Source organism: Pyrus communis, chromosome 1 (genome assembly GCF_963583255.1).
Source record: "Pyrus communis chromosome 1, drPyrComm1.1, whole genome shotgun sequence".
NCBI classification, from domain to species: domain Eukaryota; kingdom Viridiplantae; phylum Streptophyta; class Magnoliopsida; order Rosales; family Rosaceae; genus Pyrus; species Pyrus communis.
Genome location: NC_084803.1, coordinates 7,501,519 through 7,521,354, shown reverse-complemented (window position 1 = coordinate 7,521,354; position 19,836 = coordinate 7,501,519). Strand labels below are relative to the sequence as shown.

Below are 19,836 nucleotides of genomic sequence, written 5' to 3'. Positions count from 1 at the left end.
AAAAAGTAGGAAAGGTCACAAAATTTTGTTCTTTCCTTTAATTTACCCATTCTTTCCTTTATCGCATTCTCCCTTCAAATATCTCCCAACCTTAATTTTGGTTCTCAAAAGTTTGTACATTTTTCCCCTTCATATAGACTTCACAAGCAATTTAGCCCGCGCAATGCTGCGGGTTTTAAAACTAATTAAATGTGTGAAATATATATCAAAATCTATTACATATGTTCAATAAGGGTAAAAAGATGTTTGTAGAATATATTACATAGAAAAGGTATTTTGGTTACTTTTGACGTTGTTCTCTATTGCCACTAAGTACTTCACTCTTCTTTCTTCTTCGTTTTCCTGTAGATGGGGTGTAGATTTTTTAATATTACACCTTTCAAGTTCATATTATAAACCAAACAATGAATCAAGCAAAAACCACAACTTGGTGCCATCAACAAACAAACAAAAGGAAACCCAGTTAAACCCATATTGCAATCCAACTAAGCTCCCACATCTTAGGTCAGGATTGTCAAATACTTTATACATCGTCAATTTCATGTAAGACTATGTGCAATCCAAATCAGATTGTGATTTGGAAAATATCTGGATTCTTAAAAAGTTAAAGCAAAATATTTGCATTTTAATTACCAACTAATCAACTATATGACAACAAATCAAAACAAATTACCAATTTTAATCAACTCAAATTTTGAATTCCATAAAAAAGATAATCAAAAGTAAATTCAGCAAAAGAAGCTTATTAAAATCGTAAGTGAAATAGTTAGAGCAGTAAGCATAACACACCGGTCTGAGTTCTACCAGTGTCTTTTGAACCTCGACCACTCTAACCTGCAAGAAAACCAATTAACCAATAAAAATCACCAGAAAAAAAGAATCCAAATTCCACAAGAAGCAAAAAGAGTGAGAAAAATAGTGGCACATTGAAGCTGTGGATTACAAAGTGAGTAGTAAGGATAACTTAAGTCATAGGAAGCTGCAAACTTAAGCAGCAGACTAACTAAATGAAAAGACCAGAGACACCTCCAACATTTCCAGTATTTTGCTAATTGAAAAAGGTAGCGAAGGATGGTATGCACTAAGTTATATGGATAAAAATTAGGGTTGAAGGTGACTGTTTGGCTGTACAAATGTTTCTCCCCCTCCAGATATATAATTCTGGCAAATGTTCAACAAAAATATATGAATGTATGATGTACACATAACCCAAACATATCTAGTATCATCATGTGATGAAAGAAAAGAAAAAAAATGTATATTATTATTTCATAAGAATTTGGTGTCTTCTGTTCTGCATTACTGGATAATTGTGAAGAATTTCAAAGGTTTGTAACATTCCATAGTCGTAAGGGATTCGTATATGGACAGAAGATGGAAAAAAAAAATCAAAATCTTTTATTTTTATATATGCTTGTGAATTGAATTGTACAGCAAAGTTAATAAGATGTAAAGTAAGTGGTTCTTGACATCATAAATTCACCATATATGCAAGGTTGTATTACTGCATATACAGTCAATTTTCTGTCAGTGTCATGGTACAATATTGTATAACTAATTAATACAATTTTTTGCCTCTTAGTTGATCAATTTTTGAATTTTTAGGTATTAAATTATGTTTGAAAGATATGAAAGAGACAAAACATGAGCTCACCCATGTTCCTCCCGGAGGTTAATTATGCAGGATGGTTGTAACAAATCCCATTTAATTACATTTCAACCAAAAACATGGAATTAAAGCACCAAATAAAGAAACAAATTAAAGTAAAAGATAAAGATGGACCCTTTTGGTATTACTAACAAACAGTATGCCAAGCTAAGAATAATTAATTGTTGGATTAATATGATTACTCATACCGGCTTTCCTTCAAGCTTGTGTCCACAACCGGGACACTACTTGGATCCTCACATCTAATGCTCTTCAAGCTTTTGCATCAATGAGATCGAACTTTTGATGGACCCAAAATTACTCTTACTCATTGCTCTTTTCAAATGAGATGCTATGTTCTTCTTTTTCTCGAACTCATCAACATATACCGTCTTCTGCGAAATTTTCATCATCCTTGTAAAAACCCCTACTGCTCATATCCCAGCCGCTTTCTCTCTATACAAAATCATATACAACTTTGATTGAGATCTGCTGATGAATTATATGCACAAAAGGGTACTCTTAATAAAGAGTAATGAAAAACATATTTATGTTGGATTGATTCTGGGAATTTGGTCGAAGATCAAAATACGAACTAAATATCAAGCAAGAAGAACAACTTTATCAACTGCTTTAATATGAGCCAAAAGCGCTTTCTACTTTCAGCATGATCTGGAAGTTGCAATGCTATCCATGAAGCGTTTGATACTCGTATTCCAGGGTCCAAAATGAATTAACTATTAAAATACAGATCTTTTAGGGATAGTTTTCAGCCATGCTTCCATAGAAATGAAAACTCAGAGCTTCTATTTGAAGCTAGTTAAAGTTAAAGAGAATATCATAATTCATTCAAATCTTTTAGTCCACGATCAAAAGAGCAAACCCTTCATAGATTTTTAGGCAACAATCAATAATAAATAAAATTAAGACGAAACCAAATATAAAAAAAATTGGAGATTTTTAAGAACCAAAAGCTCTGCAATCAAACAAAATATAATCTACACAAGTGTAGAGAGAGAGAGAGAGAGAGAGAGAGAGAGAGAGAGAGAGAAAGAGAGAGAGAGAAAGAGGAGAGTGAGGGGGCTTACCATCCTTCAAGGCAACCATAACTTTCAGATAAAATCACACCAAAAAAAGCCACAAATTTAACGAAAATTTGTGCACAACCCAGAAACTTAAAAGGAAAAAATCCACGAAAAAGTAACTAAAACCCAATTATATTAAATCAAAATTTTGAAGCAGATCATTGAGTGCGAAAGATGCAGAAGGTACCTGAGGTTCTAAGGAATAGCTTGAGACCAACCTCGACGCCGATCTTCGCCGGAATCGTCACAAAAACGTCGGAAAACTCTTGAGGAGTTTTCGAATATCCTCTTCGAAACCCTAACGAATCGATGCATGCGACTGGTGTTTCTTGTTCCGAAGATGAAAGGGAGACGATTGGTGAAACGGTGAGGTCCAACTCGCCGGCTTTCGAACGGAAATAGCTCGCCGTCGTCATTAGCTGAGTGACAGAGATAAGAGCGAGAAGGGAGAACGAAGAAAAAAATATAACAAAAAAATTAGGAATATATACTTTGTAAAATTGATGGCATACCTGTAATAACTCAAACTTAACATGGGTAAAAAGAAAATGATGGCATCACAGAGTTACACCAGGCGGTAGTCAAGTTTAAAGCGGGATCAGCCAAAAACTAGCTTGTCATCATCATATGAAGTATTTCGTGAACACTGAAAAGGATGAACAGTTGCTTGTTGAGCATGGAATAAGGAATTGCTGCAAAGTACTTCTATTTTGCTACTCTTTGTGAGGACATCGGAATAGAAGAATAAAGTTGCATGAACTTGTTGAATACAACAACAAGAACAAATCCATTTTCTGAATGTACTCTTTAAATTACTTATCACGAAAACAACAATATTCTAGTTCTGCAATCGACTACATATCAATGTGAGTATTTAGGTCATATAAACTTGAGAAGCTTACTAACCAATAGCTAGTTGGTACTCACGTCCTTTACTTTCTTTAGCCAATCTTTAGTGTAAAGAATTTGATGTAAACTAACATTACTTTTTAAGGTTCTGAAATTAAGTACTACAAAAAGAAAAGCCTTTATTTACATCAACGTCTTCTGAAATTCAACATTCATCTCACTTTACCCCATGAAATACAAGAATTCAATGAATCAATAACAATACAAATAGTTTCTATAATGTTCATTAGGAAATCCAATGAGGCTGGCCTTGTTCACATGGTCGTCACGTAAGCCTTATTAACAACTTATCAGAATCCAAACTATTTCACAAAAAAGACACAAACACTATAGTTCAGGCGATCTAATTCAACCACAAATTCAGATGCCATAATTATTCAAATTTCAGTTTTGAATCATGTACATATATACTTGCTATGTTTTTCGTTTTGTATCTATTAGTCTATATTGTGATTTTATATTATCATTAGATCAATAATCAATTTATAGATGCAACCTTGTTGATCTGTTTCCAACAACCTCCTTCAACGATCCAACTAATGGAGACTGGATTCACTAGACAAACTGATGATGTGCATCTCGTCGCTCCCATAATTTATTCACTCTGTATATATCTTATGGAGTCCCCCGTGAGTATTGTGAAATCATCGAAAATATGCACTTACGGCCCTATTCTACTATGGTCAAACTGTCAGAATGTGAAGGTAAAAAAGTTTCATATTGATCCCCTTTAGTAATTTTGTACATTTTGACAAAATGATAATCATGTCCCTATTTTACCCTTTTTATACTTATTTTTTCAATTTTACCCTCACTTTTGTTACACAATATTTACATAAGGAGGACAAAACAGTAATTATGTAACATTAAAAAATATATGTACTTATTACGAGAAATTGTTCATACACACAAAGAATGCGCTCTTTGCTAGTACCATATAATGTTTCCTTTTACAATAATTTATAACCTGCAAGCCTCAAATTCTTTCGACAGAGGAAGTCTTGATTTCTGGTAAGCTTTTCTGGCACATATGGGTTTATTATTCAGAGAAATGTTAAGGAGACTCTCTTAAAAGTGAAAGAATTTTTTTTTCTGTGCTCGTAACACAAGTGGTACATTACGTGTAATTATATAAGTGGTGAGAAATTTTATTTTTTATATTATTAATTTTTTAACGCATTGAAAAATCTTTCCAAAAGTGGAACTCTCTATAGACCCTTCATCACCTTATGTTTTTTTATACAATGTTTTATAACGATGACACGAGAATTGTGTCAAAAATATAAGATGACAGAGAATCCACTGAGAATTCCACTTTGATAAAGTCTTCTTATCTTTTCTCTATAATTAAAGTCGATTTTGTAGGACTTTAGACGATACTATAAGGTACAATTATTTGTTTAGACTATTAAATTCATGGGTGCTATAATTTGAACAAGGAAAGGAATACAATCATTGGATTTCGAATGATTAGTCATTTCAACTACATCTAGTTATCTCAATTCTAAATACATGCGTTATAATTTGACAAAAAAAATATACATGCACTATAACATTTTCTATTTATTGTACTGAATTTGGCTTGGTTGCCAAAGCCACATATTTTCTTCTTAAGAACCCTCCATATTTCTTTTAAGTTTCTTCAAGTTATCCACGAATAGTAGGAATTTTTCTTAATCAAAATAAACTTTAATCATCCATGATTAATTGTCACATCCCCGCCCGGGACGGATCACTTCCCAGGTCCGCTCCACCACCGTCGCACTATATTGTCCGCTTTGGGTTTACCATTCCCTCACGGTTTTGTTTTTGGGAACTCACAAGTAACCTCCCAGTGGATCACCCATCATGGGATTGCTCAAGCCCCCTTCTCGCTTAACTTCGGAGTTCATACGGAACCCGAAGCCAGTGAACTCCCAAAAGGCCTCGTGCTAGGTAGGGATAAGAATATACATTTAAGGATCACTCCCCTGGGCGATGTGATGTGCTCGGGGCGGACCACTTCCCGGGCCCACTCCACAACCGTAGCACGATATTGTCCGCTTTGGGCTTACCATTCCCTCACGGTTTTGTTTTTGGGAACTCACGAGCAACTTCCCAGTGGGTCACTCATCATGGGATTGCTCAAGCCCCATTCTCGCTTAACTTCAGAGTTCCTACGGAACCCGAAGTCAGTGAGCTCCCAAAAGGCCTTGTGCTAGGTAGGGATGAGAATATACATTTAAGGATCACTCCCCTGGGCGATGTGGGATGTCACATTAATGATCATAATTAAATAGCAGATAATGCTTGTGTTCCTCCGGAGAACCTTTTTTTTTTTCCTCACTTATGATTAATGTATCTTCGACTTATGAACTTCACAATTAAAACCGTTCACTATCTTTGTCATTATTCAAAGATCATATTTGCCAAAAAAAAAAAAAATCATTCAATTTAGATATTGTTTTTCTGTCCATACGTGTCAAATCAATTAACGATTTTGAATATTGAATTAAATCAACCATATATTTTTATAATGGAAGAAAAATAAGGGTAGGTAGCTCGAAGAAATTGATTGATCAACCTGTCTACCTTTTGTATTGAATAAATTATTAAGGTTTTACCCTAATAAAATCAATTTGTAAATCGGGGAGTAGCCAACTCTTTATAAGCACATGAAAAGTCCTTTAATTTTCTGAAGATGTGCTATTATTTGGAAAAAGTTGATATGTTTTTCATTGCACTTAAGTTTGAATAGAAGCTCAATACCTTTCATATCTGCTATGAAGTGATTTTGCGTACAACTTTTCTTTCTTTACACATTCGTGTTTATTATTTCTAGTCTTTGAACAATCAAAGGATAAAAACAAAATAACACAGGGATATGCATTTTTTGTTTCTTGAAGATTTTAGTTTTTTATATTTGAATGGTTGTATGCATGCCTCTGCTCTACAATTATTGGCCTCATGCCCCCAATTATATAGTTTGTTAAATGAAAGTTTGTCTATCTTCATGTGCCAAATGACGTAACCTTGTTGATGTCACTCTGCTATTGATTGTTGTCATCAGCCGAAGTTAAGAAGGTTAATGTTTGAGATAAGAACGGATTGGTTTCTCATATGAATGTCACATTTCATCAATTTGTGCACAACTTGAGCTAGTGATTTATGCAAATTGGTTGACTATTATATTTTGATTTGATTATTTTTCTACATTCTTGGTTAATTTATGTTATTTGATATTTTTAATTTGTTTGATCATCTTCAATAATGCAGCTTTCTTTTTAATATCTTTGAGTTGAATAGCTTGGTTGTGTATGTGTGTTTCAGCTTTATAAGTGTCCACTATTTAGTACAACATGTACTACTATATATTGTTTTTAATTAACCACTTAGGCTTAATATATAGATGCCATCCGGCTCAATAAACCTCAACTGTGAAGTGTTATCATCAAAAGACACCGTATAATTAGGAATGAACTACTTATATTTAATTTTTGAATTATTAGTATACTTCCCCAATGTGAAATGCCTCCCCACATCCCCAACTTTACACACCAACATCTATATGGCTCCGCTTGAGCTGTCGGTGACGAATTAAGGGGTTACGTCAATGATTTGTTAGTTTTTTCTTTATTGTCGGATTAGTTTTGTTTGTTAACTCAAATAGTTTTGTTTTTTTGACGTCTGTAGAGAGAAAATATTATTTGTTTGCCTATAGAGACATGTTTTCAAATAATTGAATAAATGGACAATTCAATGATTTGTTAATTTTAGTTTTTTTTATTGTCGAATATTTGTTAGTTTTTTTTTTTGTTGCGAAAAGATCAAAAAAAAAAAAAAAAAAAAAAAAAAAAAACTCTTTGAATTGCATAGTGGGACATGGCAACTCTATAAAAATACTACAAGAATACAAGTTTATGACTTATTATTTGCAGATTCTACTATTTTGCTCTATATTTTTCTCTCATTCCACGTTGATTTAAAAAAAATATAAGAGGGTAGATAGAAGAAATTAATTAAATTTGACTAAGCGAGCTCATAAATATATAAAATAAAATTTACTTTTTTTGGGTGTGTATATTTTACAATTCTTGGATTAATTTTATCTATTATCGAAAATTTTGTTTCTTGTTGTGTCAGTGATCATCATCTCGTTGTCAGCAATTAGGATTTGAAACAACAAAGATATCAGCATTAAATGGAAGGAATCAACGAAGCTCCACATGACGTTGAAAGCCCCCACATTCAATTAGTAACTTCAACGAGTAAGGAGTTGGATGGTTTGCTTCCGTTTTCTGCTCCGTGTTGTATCTACAGAGTTACTGAAGAACTACGGTGTGCAAATGAAAAGGCCTACACACCTCGAGTAGTCTCTATAGGTCCAATTCACCATGGCACGAAAGGCTTAGAAGTGATGGAGGAACACAAGAAGAGGTACCTGCAGTATTTTTTAGATCGGACAAAGGTCCGCTTGGCAGATTATGTAACGAAAATAAAGGGCAAGGAAGCGGAATTGCGCAGTTGCTATGCGTAGACCATTGAGTTGAGCAGTGATAAACTCGTTGATACCAATAGCAATGACCGCATCTTTTACAAACCATGGTTGAAAACAATTATAAGACATGATATGCTTTTGCTTGAAAATCAGCTGCCATTTTTCATTCTTGAGGATCTCTTTGCCACTGCGGAGGTGCCGGTGACGATGCCTTCAGTATTTGACCTCTCTTACACTTTCTGCAAGGTATCAACGAGTTTATATGTGAGAAGAGATGATTCGGGATCTTCTTCTAGTTTTAAAGTAGATCATGTTGTTGATTTGATTAGAACTTTAAATTCACCAACGGATGAGGAAGGGAATGAAAATCGAGATTCAGTCGAAACTCTGTACCCAGCATGAAGAAACTACACCAGGCAGGAGTCAAGTTTGAGGCAAGATCAAACAATAATCTATTTGATATATGTTTCAAAGATGGAATTTTGAAAATTCCAAATCTAAAAATACAGGATCACACAGAGTGTGTACTCCGAAACCTCGTTGCCTTTGAGCAATGCCATTGCGATTGCAACTACTTCAATGATTATATCATCCTCATGGATAATTTGGTGAACACCCCAAATGATGTGGAATTTCTTGTCAAGAATGGAATTGTTGAAAATCTGCTTGGTGACAACAATGTGGTGTCTACTCGGATTAACAGCCTTGGCAAAGGTGTTTTGGTGTTCAGAGATGAATTCTATTATGCTAGTGTTGCGAAGGACCTCAACGACTACTACGAAAAGCCGTGGAACAAATGGAAGGCAGATCTGAAACAAAAATATTTCAACACACCTTAGAAAACTATTTCTGTCATTGCTGCTACTTTTCTCATCATACTCACTTTCATACAAACGGTGTGGTCTATTGCTCGCTAAGCATCAACACTAAGTTAGGCATTCCGTAGTTTTCCAATTAACTTCTCCCTGTTATTTCCCATTTAATTTCTAGTGTGCTCTATATATACATACTTGTTAATTTGCAGCAGCTTGTCTATGCATGAAATTAAATAATAGGGTAAAGTACAAAAAAACTACCTCAACTATTGGCGTTACGACACTTTCATACCTCATCTTTTAAAATTGACAATGTCATACCTCATCTTACGAATTTGTGTCAATGTCATACCTTCTGATAGCTTGGCCGTTTATTTCTCAGTTAAATGATGACGTGGCTTGATTCGGGACACATTTTTTATTAAAAAAACTAATAAAATATTATTAAAAATAAAAAAAAAATCATTTAATATTATTTAAATATTAAAATAATAAAAAAATAAAAAATAAACCTCTCCTTTTCGTCCCCCTCTCTCTTCACCATCTTCAGACGAAGAAGAAGAGAAAAAAAAAAAAAAAAACCCAAACCAAACCCAGTTCGTCCTCCCTTCCCCCACCACAAACCCAACCCCCTGCAACCCAAAAAGAAGGAGGAGGAGGAGGAAGAAGGGAAAAAAAAAAAAAAAAAAAAAACCAACCCCAACCCAACCCAAAGGAGGAGGAAGAAGAAGAAGAAAGAAGAAGAAGAAGAAGAAGAAGAAGAAAGAAGAAGAAGGAAAAAAAAAAAAAAATTGAGAAACTCTCGTCCTCTCCCCCCCCCCCCCCAAAAAAAAAAAAAACCCACCTGCAAAAGAAAAACAAGATGAAGAAAGGAGAAGGACGCGAAAAAAAAAAAAAAAAATACCAACCCCAACCCAACCTAAAGGAGGAGGAGGAGGAGGAAGAAGAAGAAGAAGAAGACAAAAAAAAGGGAAACTCTCGGCCCCCCCCCCCCCCCCCCCCAACCCCAACCCCAACCCCAACCCCAACCCACCCCAAATACCCACCCACCCTGCGCGAAAGAAAAACAAGAAGAAGAATAGAGAAGGAAGAAAGAAAAAAAAAAAAAAACAAAACCCAGTTCGTTCGGATCTGGGTTTTTTTTTTTTTTTTTTTTTTTTTTTTGTTTTATGGGTGCGAGGTTGGGGTGCAAAGGGTGGGTGCGAAGGTGGAGAGGTTGGGCGCGGAGAGTGGGTGCGGGAAGAAGAGGGGGTGGGGAACGGGGAAAACAAATTGATTTTTTTTTTCCTCTCTTCTTTTTTTCTGGGCTGCAATTACAGAAAGGGGGAAGAAGATGAAGATGGGGAGAAGAGAGAGAAGGGGGGAAGGGGACGACTGATGTTGTGATGTTGGTTTTTTTTTTTTTTTTTTTTTTTCCAAATAATTTTTTTTATTATTTTAATATTTAAAAATATTAAATGATTTTTTTTAGTTTTTAATAATTTTTTAATAAAAAATGGGTTCCGGATCAAGACACATCAGCATTTAACTGAGAAATAAACGGCCAAGCTAACGGAAGGTATGACATTGACACAAATTCGTAAGATGAGGTATGACATTGTCAATTTTAAAAGATGAGGTATGAAAGTGTCGTAACGCTAATAGTTGAGGTAGTTTTTTGTACTTTACCCTAAATAATATCTCTTTTGTACCTAAAATAAAATAAATAAATAATATGTTGAGAAAAAGTCTCATTGTAGCTTTTCACCATGAGAAAGAAGGTCATAGTGAGATTCATAAGTTTCATTTAATTGGTCTTTTCATTGCGTTCACTAATGAGCCATAAAAGCACCAAATCTTAAGGAACACTCCTCAAAAGTTAATCCACATAAATTACTCAAAAGCTAGACACTCCTTTGCTTAATGTTGAAAAACCCAACCTAAATTATATATTGACACAAGTAGAAAAGGTCACAAAATTTTGTTCTTTCCTTTAATTTCCCCGTTATTTCCTTTATCTCATTCTCCCTTCAAATATCTCCCCTGCGCCCCCCTCCCCCCCCCCCCCCCCCCCCCCCCCCCCCCCAACACCCCCCCTTTATATAGACTTAATTTAGTGACATGGTTATGTTTAAGCCAAAATCAAAAAGACACATGTAATCCTTTCTATTTAGGGATTAATTTTCTATTTAGGATGCATGTTGAATTAGGGATTTACGATTTAGAGTTTTGATTGTTTCTGGATTTGGATTTGGATTTGGGTATATATATGTTCTATTTTCTGGGAAACTATACAGGTTTTACAGAGTGGGGTTAGAACTTTTGAGAAATGAAATGATTTTGAAAAGCTTTGTTTTTGCCCACTCACACTTTCTGTTTTGCACCCCTCCAGGTTCTAGTTTGGAGCGCTCTTTTGGTGGCTTACGAAGAATTCACGGCATCCCTGACAGATTATCACCAATGTAGGATCACATTTGGGTGTTGTATAATTAGTTTAGTAGGGAAAACTTGATATAGGTCCAATTTTTTGAGCCAATAGTAGAAATAGTCCAATTTATTAAAATAAGTCCAATTCCTTAAATCTTATTATTTTATTATCAATAATTATCTCTTCAATGATAAGATTTATTAAAAAAATCAAATTTCTTCCTAATTATTTCTTTGATTATTAATTTTTTTTTTTTGTTTTTTTTTTGTTCTTTCTTGTTCTTTATCTCGTTTTAAACCCTATTTATAGATTTTAGTTTTTATTTTTATAATCAACCTATATTACAGGTTAATTATATTTATCTACCTATATGACAGATTCTTTTTTATAATCAAGTAAGATTCATATGTTTTGCTTGTAGATATATTATGTTTTTTCTACCTTTTAGTTAGGTTTCATAGCTTACTTATAGGTATGATATACATTCATATATTTGTTACTTGAGTTAGGATATAATGATTTGCTGATAGATTTATGTCAATATATATATATATATTGTTATAAGATATTAATTATATTTTTTTGGGGTTGAAAATGCATAATATTAGAAGATTTTAATTGATTTTTAATATTTTTAGAAAATATAAAGTGAGCATTAAAAATAAATAAATACATATAATTAGGTAATTGGACTCACTCCTAAAAACCATCTATGTTTTTGGACCTGGATCTAAAAGCCCCTAATTAGTATTCGTTCTTCTGGACTTCACTTAGGCTATTTGTGCTCTGATTATGTTTGTCACATTTAGTCTCATACTAGCGTATTACCTTAACTAGTTTATCTAGTGGTTTGGTTTTTATTTATTCGTAATTTTATTATTATTATTGCTTTCGCACTGTGCACACGGCTACGTCACCCTCACGTGACGACCAGCACGCCTTGATTTTGGTTGAGATGTGTCATCATTCATGTCATCTTTTAATAAATAAATAAAACCTATTTATATATTTTTATATAGATAAATTTTATTATATAAATTTAATTAATTAGTGTGAAAATAATTTATTTATGTAAGGGCAATATAGTAATCAACCGAGTTTTTATTCCGATTGAAGTAAATTAGTAAACAACTTATATGAACTCAACATTATTCCTACTCCGATTCCGGACAGTTTTAGTAAACAACTTCACCTGGAATCCGATTCTGATTCCATCTCACTTCAATTCCTCATCAATCCAATTCCTTTTCAATTCAATTCTTCTCAATTTAATTACGGATTAGTAAACGCGTCCTTAGGCCGAAGAAAAACAGAAAAGTGATTTCTAGCTTGCATACGTATAAGAAGCTCCCTACTGCATTCAACTCATGCATTACTTTTCTGCACCAAATAGAAACAGGTTTGTAGCCATGGAAAATTATAAGGGCTTTAATTCAGTCTGACTAAAAGCGCTCCTCGTGTCACTTTTAACTTGGAAAATGCTGGGTGGCTGCCTTCAAATCTTCAATAATAGAGCTCGCTTACAAGTTCTTACAGGAGACTGGCTGAATCAGTATGAGATCCCGAAACCCAAACCGATCTTTTTTTAGATGAATAAAATTTGAATGGTACAAGGAGCTTGTTTAGGAGGATTCTCACCCTTAGCTCAGGAGAGGATCCTGATTCATGTTTATTGTTTCTAATCTTTGGACCGATTCAAAATAGAAGAAACAGAATCAAAAGAGGGATGCATATTTTGTTTCTTGAAGATTTTAGTTTTTTATGTTTGAATGGTAGTTTGCATGCCTCATAGGTGAAGGGACCATAGGTCATGGCCTTGGATGTCCTTTCCATCTTCTCATTTTTTATGTGATCATGGTTAAACTACGTCAATATTTTATATTGATTTTTTTTATAAAAATAATAAGATAAAAAGTAATAAAAATATAAAATATTAACATGATTTAACAATTACGTCATAAATAAGTAAAAAATAAGAATAGCATCGACTCCGGAGAGCAGACAATCTGCCTCCCAATTATATTCGTCCATTAAATGAAAGGTCCTCCATCTCCACGTGAAGGGACCATTATTGCCAGATGATGTAATCTTGATGAATATCACGTTCCATCAATTTGTACACAACTTGAGAACTCGTTTGACTGTTTGTAGTTTGATTGAATGAATCTAACGCTAGCAGTACTACGTTAAATTATAAAAAAATATATCAATATACAAATTTATAAAAATATCGATATAACGATATCGGTTGATTTTAATAAAAATTTGTTAAAACTTGCTGTTTAGTACTATGATATAATAATATTTATCTTTATTTATAAGTAAAAGATTTTAGATTCGATTATCGCCAAATACAAATTTGAACTATATTATTGTTAGCTTATTGTGAGGGTCTTAGCTCACTCCCCCACTCTCTTAGTGTAAATAATATCGTTTATTAAAAAAAAATTTGAAATTTTAGGAAATATCATATGACAATTTATCAATATTTAACTAATATGTCGAAAACATTAACAAAAACTGTCAATTTTATTTTAAATTTAAGGGTTTCTCTAATATCTTTTGAAGTTTAGACTTCACTCCCCCATGTCTTTTTCTGATTTTTTTGATATTTTTACAGAAATATTAACTGTATCAGAGAAATTTCAAACATTGTAAATAATGGAGGTGGAGGATAGGAAAGGCCTAAAGTACCCTTCCTTATATAGCTGTCTTTGCAAGCCAAACTGAAGTTGCTCGTTCATTCCACCACAAATATTGTCCAAGGCAAATCCTGTTGGTTGGATTTGCCCTCATGTCTCTCATCCCGATAAACCACTAATCCCATCTCGCGGCAATTATTATTTATTATTGTGCTACAAGTGAAGGAATGTTTTTTTTGAGAAATGTTATTGGTATTTGAAAATTTTTTTTTTACACTTTTTATAAGTGTTTTTTTTCTTCTTCTAAATATAAAAAATTATGAATGTAAATGAAAAATTTAGAGTACCAATATCAATTTTTTTTTTTCTTCTTCTTTTCTAAGTTATGAGGAAGCTAAATTAATGGATCACAACAAGTGAGATAAATCTGGCTACCACAATATCGAGACTTTTCCAAATTTACGTTTTGTCAAACTGTCACCGCATTAATTGGACAATTAGTCTCAAGCACTTTTGTTTTTAGTTAAGGAAAGACAAAGGTTAGGTAGCTATATGATGAATCACGGCGTTAATTTAATATGGCCCATTAAACACGTTCTGCAAAAACATATTGAAGAAGAAATGCTTATATATAGGTAGCTTATCATCTTGCTATTGTTATAAGAAAATTTATTTTTTATCTACCAGATGAGCAAGTTGACACACCCCGACCGAGATCAGGGCGTGCTGGCCGTCACACGAAGGTGACGTAACCATGTGCACGTGCGGAAGCTAATAAAACAGTAATATAAAAGTACGAATAATTAAAAACCAGCATACAAAGTACTAAACAAGTGCTAGCGTATGTGAGACACAAGTTCAGAGCAAGTCTACAGCAGTCCAAAAGAAAGGATGCGACAATAGTACACCCGAAGGTGATCCTACGCTGGTGAGTATCTGTCAGAAAAGCCAGGAGAACCCTCTGGGAAACCACCGAAACTGCTAAGCAACTAGAACCTGGAGGGGCGCAAAACAAAAGCCTGAGTGGGCAAAAACAAATATTTTCTAAAACCATTTAGTAAAACGCAATCTAACCCCTCGCCGTAAAACCTGTATACTTCCCAGAAAATAACGTATATACGTATGTATAGATATGCCAGTCATGCTCAAAGATATGCCAATCATGCTCAAGAATATGCCAATCATGCTCAAGAATATGCCATGTCGGAATCTCATAAAACAATGCAAGTGCTCAGGTATAAATCATAACAATAGCATGTAATCTGGCAGCCGGAGTCACCTAACGTGACCTGTACGGCTGCATATAGAGCTCAAATCTCAAACTCAATAACTGAACCTTCCCACGAGTCGGAACCACCTAAAGTGGTCTGTACGACAGGCCTGGGTGTAACATATATATACGCTCTAGTGCTACGATCACGTGAAGGCTGTGCGAATAATCGCGGGTCACCTACGAGTCGGAACCACCTAATGTGGTCTGTACGACAGGACTGTGCACCTAACTTGGATCCAAGCTGAGCGTGTGGTGCGGGAGGTGAACATCACGTGAAGGACTGTGCCCTACTCTGGGCGGGAGCACTAACACCGGGGGTGCAAGTTAGGAGCTCTCTAAGCATCTCAAACTACTACTGAATGTAAATATGAATAACATTTACCTGGCACTTACCTGTGCGTCCACAGCACCCAATATGCATATGTATATATATATATATATATATATATATATGCAACTACTAATGCATGTGATGATGCATAAAGAATGATAATATGGTGCATGGCATAACACAAATAACCCTTTTTAAACCATTTCTGGGAATATAAATGTATATAGGTAAATACGGAAAACCAAAAGCCCACTCACTGGTAAGTGGAAGGTCGTAGCCCCCCTGCCTCGAGTGACCACACTCGTCCTCGGGGTACGTATCACCTATACGCGAAATAACTACAAAAACGTTAATTTAAAAGCACATAACCAACTTCTCGTAATAACTTCTCATACATTGCTCAAAATGGACAAATGAATATACCAACGTGCTCTACACAACCTCAGGATCACAACCATATTTTTAGAAAAAATTTCCTCCGCCGCACGCGCCCCCACGCGCCGGCCAAGCGCAGGCACGTGCCTGGCACGCTGACGGCGTCAACTGACGCCGTGAGGAATATTCCGTTAGTTCTAACGGATTCCATCAACGGCGTCAGGAATATTCCGTCACCTTCCCCGGCGAACCTCCGGCGACGTCGCCGGCGCTAGAAACTGGAAAACCTGCAACCTACGTTTTCTCACTCGTTTCTCCACCATTTTTCACGATTCTTGCACCAAATTAAAACCTAGAACTAGTAGAACAACGATAAACCACTTTTAAAGCCTAAAAATCACGAGATCATACCTGTCTCCAAACTCAAAAACCGGTCAACTTCGAACCAGGCTATTCCGACGTCCAATTTCGTCCAACGAGTTACTCCGGGACTCCTGGGAACCTCACTAAGACATCTACGAGCTTCAAAATCCCAAAAACGTGATGAATAATTTTTGCATGAACAGTACACAAATCTGCCATTGTCGAAACGACGTGAAAACGGTGAAGTTCTTACCTGAAAATGGTACGACTGTGTTCCTCTCAGCCTCACGAGTTCGAGGGTGTAGTTAGTTCCCTCGATCTGCTAAGGTTTGATGGTTCTTGGTGTGTGTCCGTACGTTTTCAGAAGGAAGAGGAAGGAAAGAGGACTCGGGAGAGAGAGAAACAGACAGGGAAAAGACAGAGGGAGAGGGAGAGTGACAGTGTGTGTGTGTGTGTGTGTGGCCCAACACATGCCAACACCACACAAAACACCACTAAACGTAAACGAAACGAACTAGGGGCAAAGTTGTAATTTCACACGTACGTTAACATGAATTTTGGGACGAGATGTCACACAAGTAATATGTATTGAGTTTTCTAATTCATCTACAAGAGGCAAATCAACCTGCAAACTTGCTTGTTTTCCTGTATACAAAACATGTGCGAATTCGCTTCATTTTTTTTTTCTTTTCATTTTATATGAGAAGTATTGTTACTGATACTTCAACAAATTATCATGCACACATTCTCAAAATAATAATTTCCCTTCAAAAAGAGTTAGACGACATATTTTCAGTATCAATAACAACTCACTTTTCAATTTATAATCTTTCGTCTAGCTTTTTTCTTCTCCATTGCTATGTTTGCACATATCCATCGGTTTGAAACTTTTAGTGTCATATTTACTCCTTAAGGGAATGTTGTAGCTTTCTTCTTAATATAGTTGAGTTGAGTAGTTTTGTTGTGTATATATGTTTAAGTTTCATAAGTATCCACTATTAAGTACAACTATTCACTGGTATTATCTTCAATTAACCATTAGGCCTAATATATGGATAGTATCTTCTTATGTTTTTTGCTGAATTTTTTTTTTTTCCTCTTTAGACCATCTCCAACCCTTGGAGTAAAACCTAAAATTTTTAGCAAAGAAAATTTAGGTTTTAACCCAAAAACAGTTTTTTCTGCTAACCCTTCTAGCTTAAAATTTTAGTCATAGATTATTAAAGAATGGATTTAGGCTATTTTTAAAATAAAAAAAAATTATGTAGACTATCCTAAATTAATTTTATGAACATTTTAACCTAAAAATATTTAAATTCTGATACATATTGTAAAATCACTAAATCGACACATGAAACTCATGAAACATTGTGGAAGAATATGAAACAAATGATAGAGATTTGTGTGGATGTTTTGGAAATGGGAAGAAGTGGTTTTGGAAGATGGTAGAAAGAAAAATTGGAAGAATTGTAGTAGAAAAGTGAGTTTTGTGTCGATGTTTGAACAAATACATAGGTATTTATAGAGTGTTTGGGTGAATTTTGAGTTAAATATTTTTTTTTAAAATTATTTTAGCCGTTGGATTTAAAGTTGGATCGTTAGATTTGATTATATTTAATCTCAGCCGTTGAATTCAATAAATATATAAATATAAAACTAAAAATTAAATAAATTAAAGTGGACCGTTCGATCTCTAAGATTCATTTGAATTCTGCCCGTTGGATCACCAAAAATAGTCGTTGGGCTCATGTCATAGGGCGACTGGGTGAGTGCGTGTGTGTTGGGCCATGGGTGCGTATGGGCTGAGCGAGTTCAATACACTCCCTTTGTTCCACTCTCACATGTGAGCTCCACCACTAATTTTGGGCTAAATCTTGTGGGGAATTGAGTTTTTTTTTTTTTTTTTTTAGTTCCAACACTTAATCCTATTTTAGCACAAGGGTTGTAATGAAATTGGGGGAATAGAAGGGAAAATTTGAGACTTACTCCAAGGGATGAAGTTTGTTTTAAAGTTTAAAATGACCCCACTTTGTTGGCATTTATTACCCCACATCTTCCTTTCTGTTCACTTTTTGTCTTTTGAATTATTTTTTTTCTCATATACAAGATAGATGAGCATTTTTAGTTTTTGTTTTTATAGTAAACTTGATATAAGTTCAATTTTGTGAGCCATAATTTGAAATAGTCCGCTTTAAGTTTTTGTTGAGATAGGTCCTATGGATTACATGTTAGTTTATTTTTATTTTCATACCAAATATACCCTAATATTTATAAATTGTAGTAAATATGTAAATGCACATAATACCTTAATTATAGGATTAATTGTTTTATAAAATTTACTGTCATTGATTATTAATTTGTAGCTGAACTTTTCTCCTTCTTTTTTGTTCTAAAACTCTTTTTAGTGTTTTTCTCATCAATATCATTGTTTTCTTATGAAAATCATATTCATTCTATGAAATTCGTTGGTGTTTATTTACCTATATCACATTTTTTTTAATGTATCTCTCTTTATATTCTACCTATATCACAAATTAATTGTATTAATTTACCTATACCACAAGTTTATCTGCCTATTCCATAGGTTTTTGTTCATAATTTACCTATAATATAGATTGATTTAATATTTTTCTTAATCTACCTCTATCACATATTAAATGTATTATCTACCTGAATCACAAGTACCTATATCACAATATTTCTTTGTTGTTGATAAAAATGTACTATATATGTTTGCTTATGAGTTTAAATATATATATATTTTTTAATTTAAACTTAACTCTATCCAATTGCATAGTGACATCAAAACTCCATAAAAATACTACACGACTACGAGTTTTTGACTTATTATTTGTAGATACTACTATTTTGTTCTATTTTTTTTCTTCTCAGCCGTACGTTGGTTAAAAAAAAAATGAGAGGGTAGATAGAAAATTAGAATATTTTTGAAAATGATAAAAGAATGTAGAATAGAATATACACACACACACACACAGATATTTGAAGAACCAAAAAGTTAGAATCAAACATGTAGAATGATTTGTAGACAAAATGAGAATAAATGAATTAAAGCTAATGAATTATTTTGTTTTTATTGAAGAAAATAAAAGCAGAGCAGGTGATCATATAACCTGGCTGCAGACACGAAAGTGTTAAAAAAAGATACTCTACACTTAGTATCAAAAGAAAAAATGTTTGGCAAAATTGTTTACCAAAAAATATGAAAGAAAAGACAAATATTATATATTTTGAGCATAAAATGTTTCAGCATTGCATACGAAAACCTCAAACATAGGGTGGGTCTAACACATTAACAGAGCAGGTATGAAAATTTATACACCATTTGACAAACCAAATCAAGCAGTGGCCAAAGATTAGAAAAATATATTAAAAAGTAGCAATTGTATTTGATATGGATTAAAATAATTGAGTAATTGTGAGCGCCTTACGACAAAATGAGGATGATTGAGGGTGGCCAAAGCCATGGAAAAATATAAAGGTAGATAGAACA

General features: G+C 34.0%; 1 long non-coding RNA gene and 1 pseudogene across 1 annotated transcript; one reads left to right on the top strand and one right to left on the bottom strand.

The window, feature by feature from the left end:
- Positions 1-170: 170 nt before the first annotated feature.
- Positions 171-2,088, bottom strand: LOC137735386 (uncharacterized). Its single transcript, XR_011068643.1, has 3 exons — positions 1,858-2,088; positions 790-834; positions 171-342 (listed from the first exon to the last, which is right to left on the bottom strand). It is a non-coding gene; the product is annotated as an uncharacterized lncRNA (long non-coding RNA).
- A 5,734-nt stretch (positions 2,089-7,822) lies between these two features.
- Positions 7,823-9,036, top strand: LOC137734051 (UPF0481 protein At3g47200-like; annotated as a pseudogene).
- Positions 9,037-19,836: the final 10,800 nt, after the last annotated feature.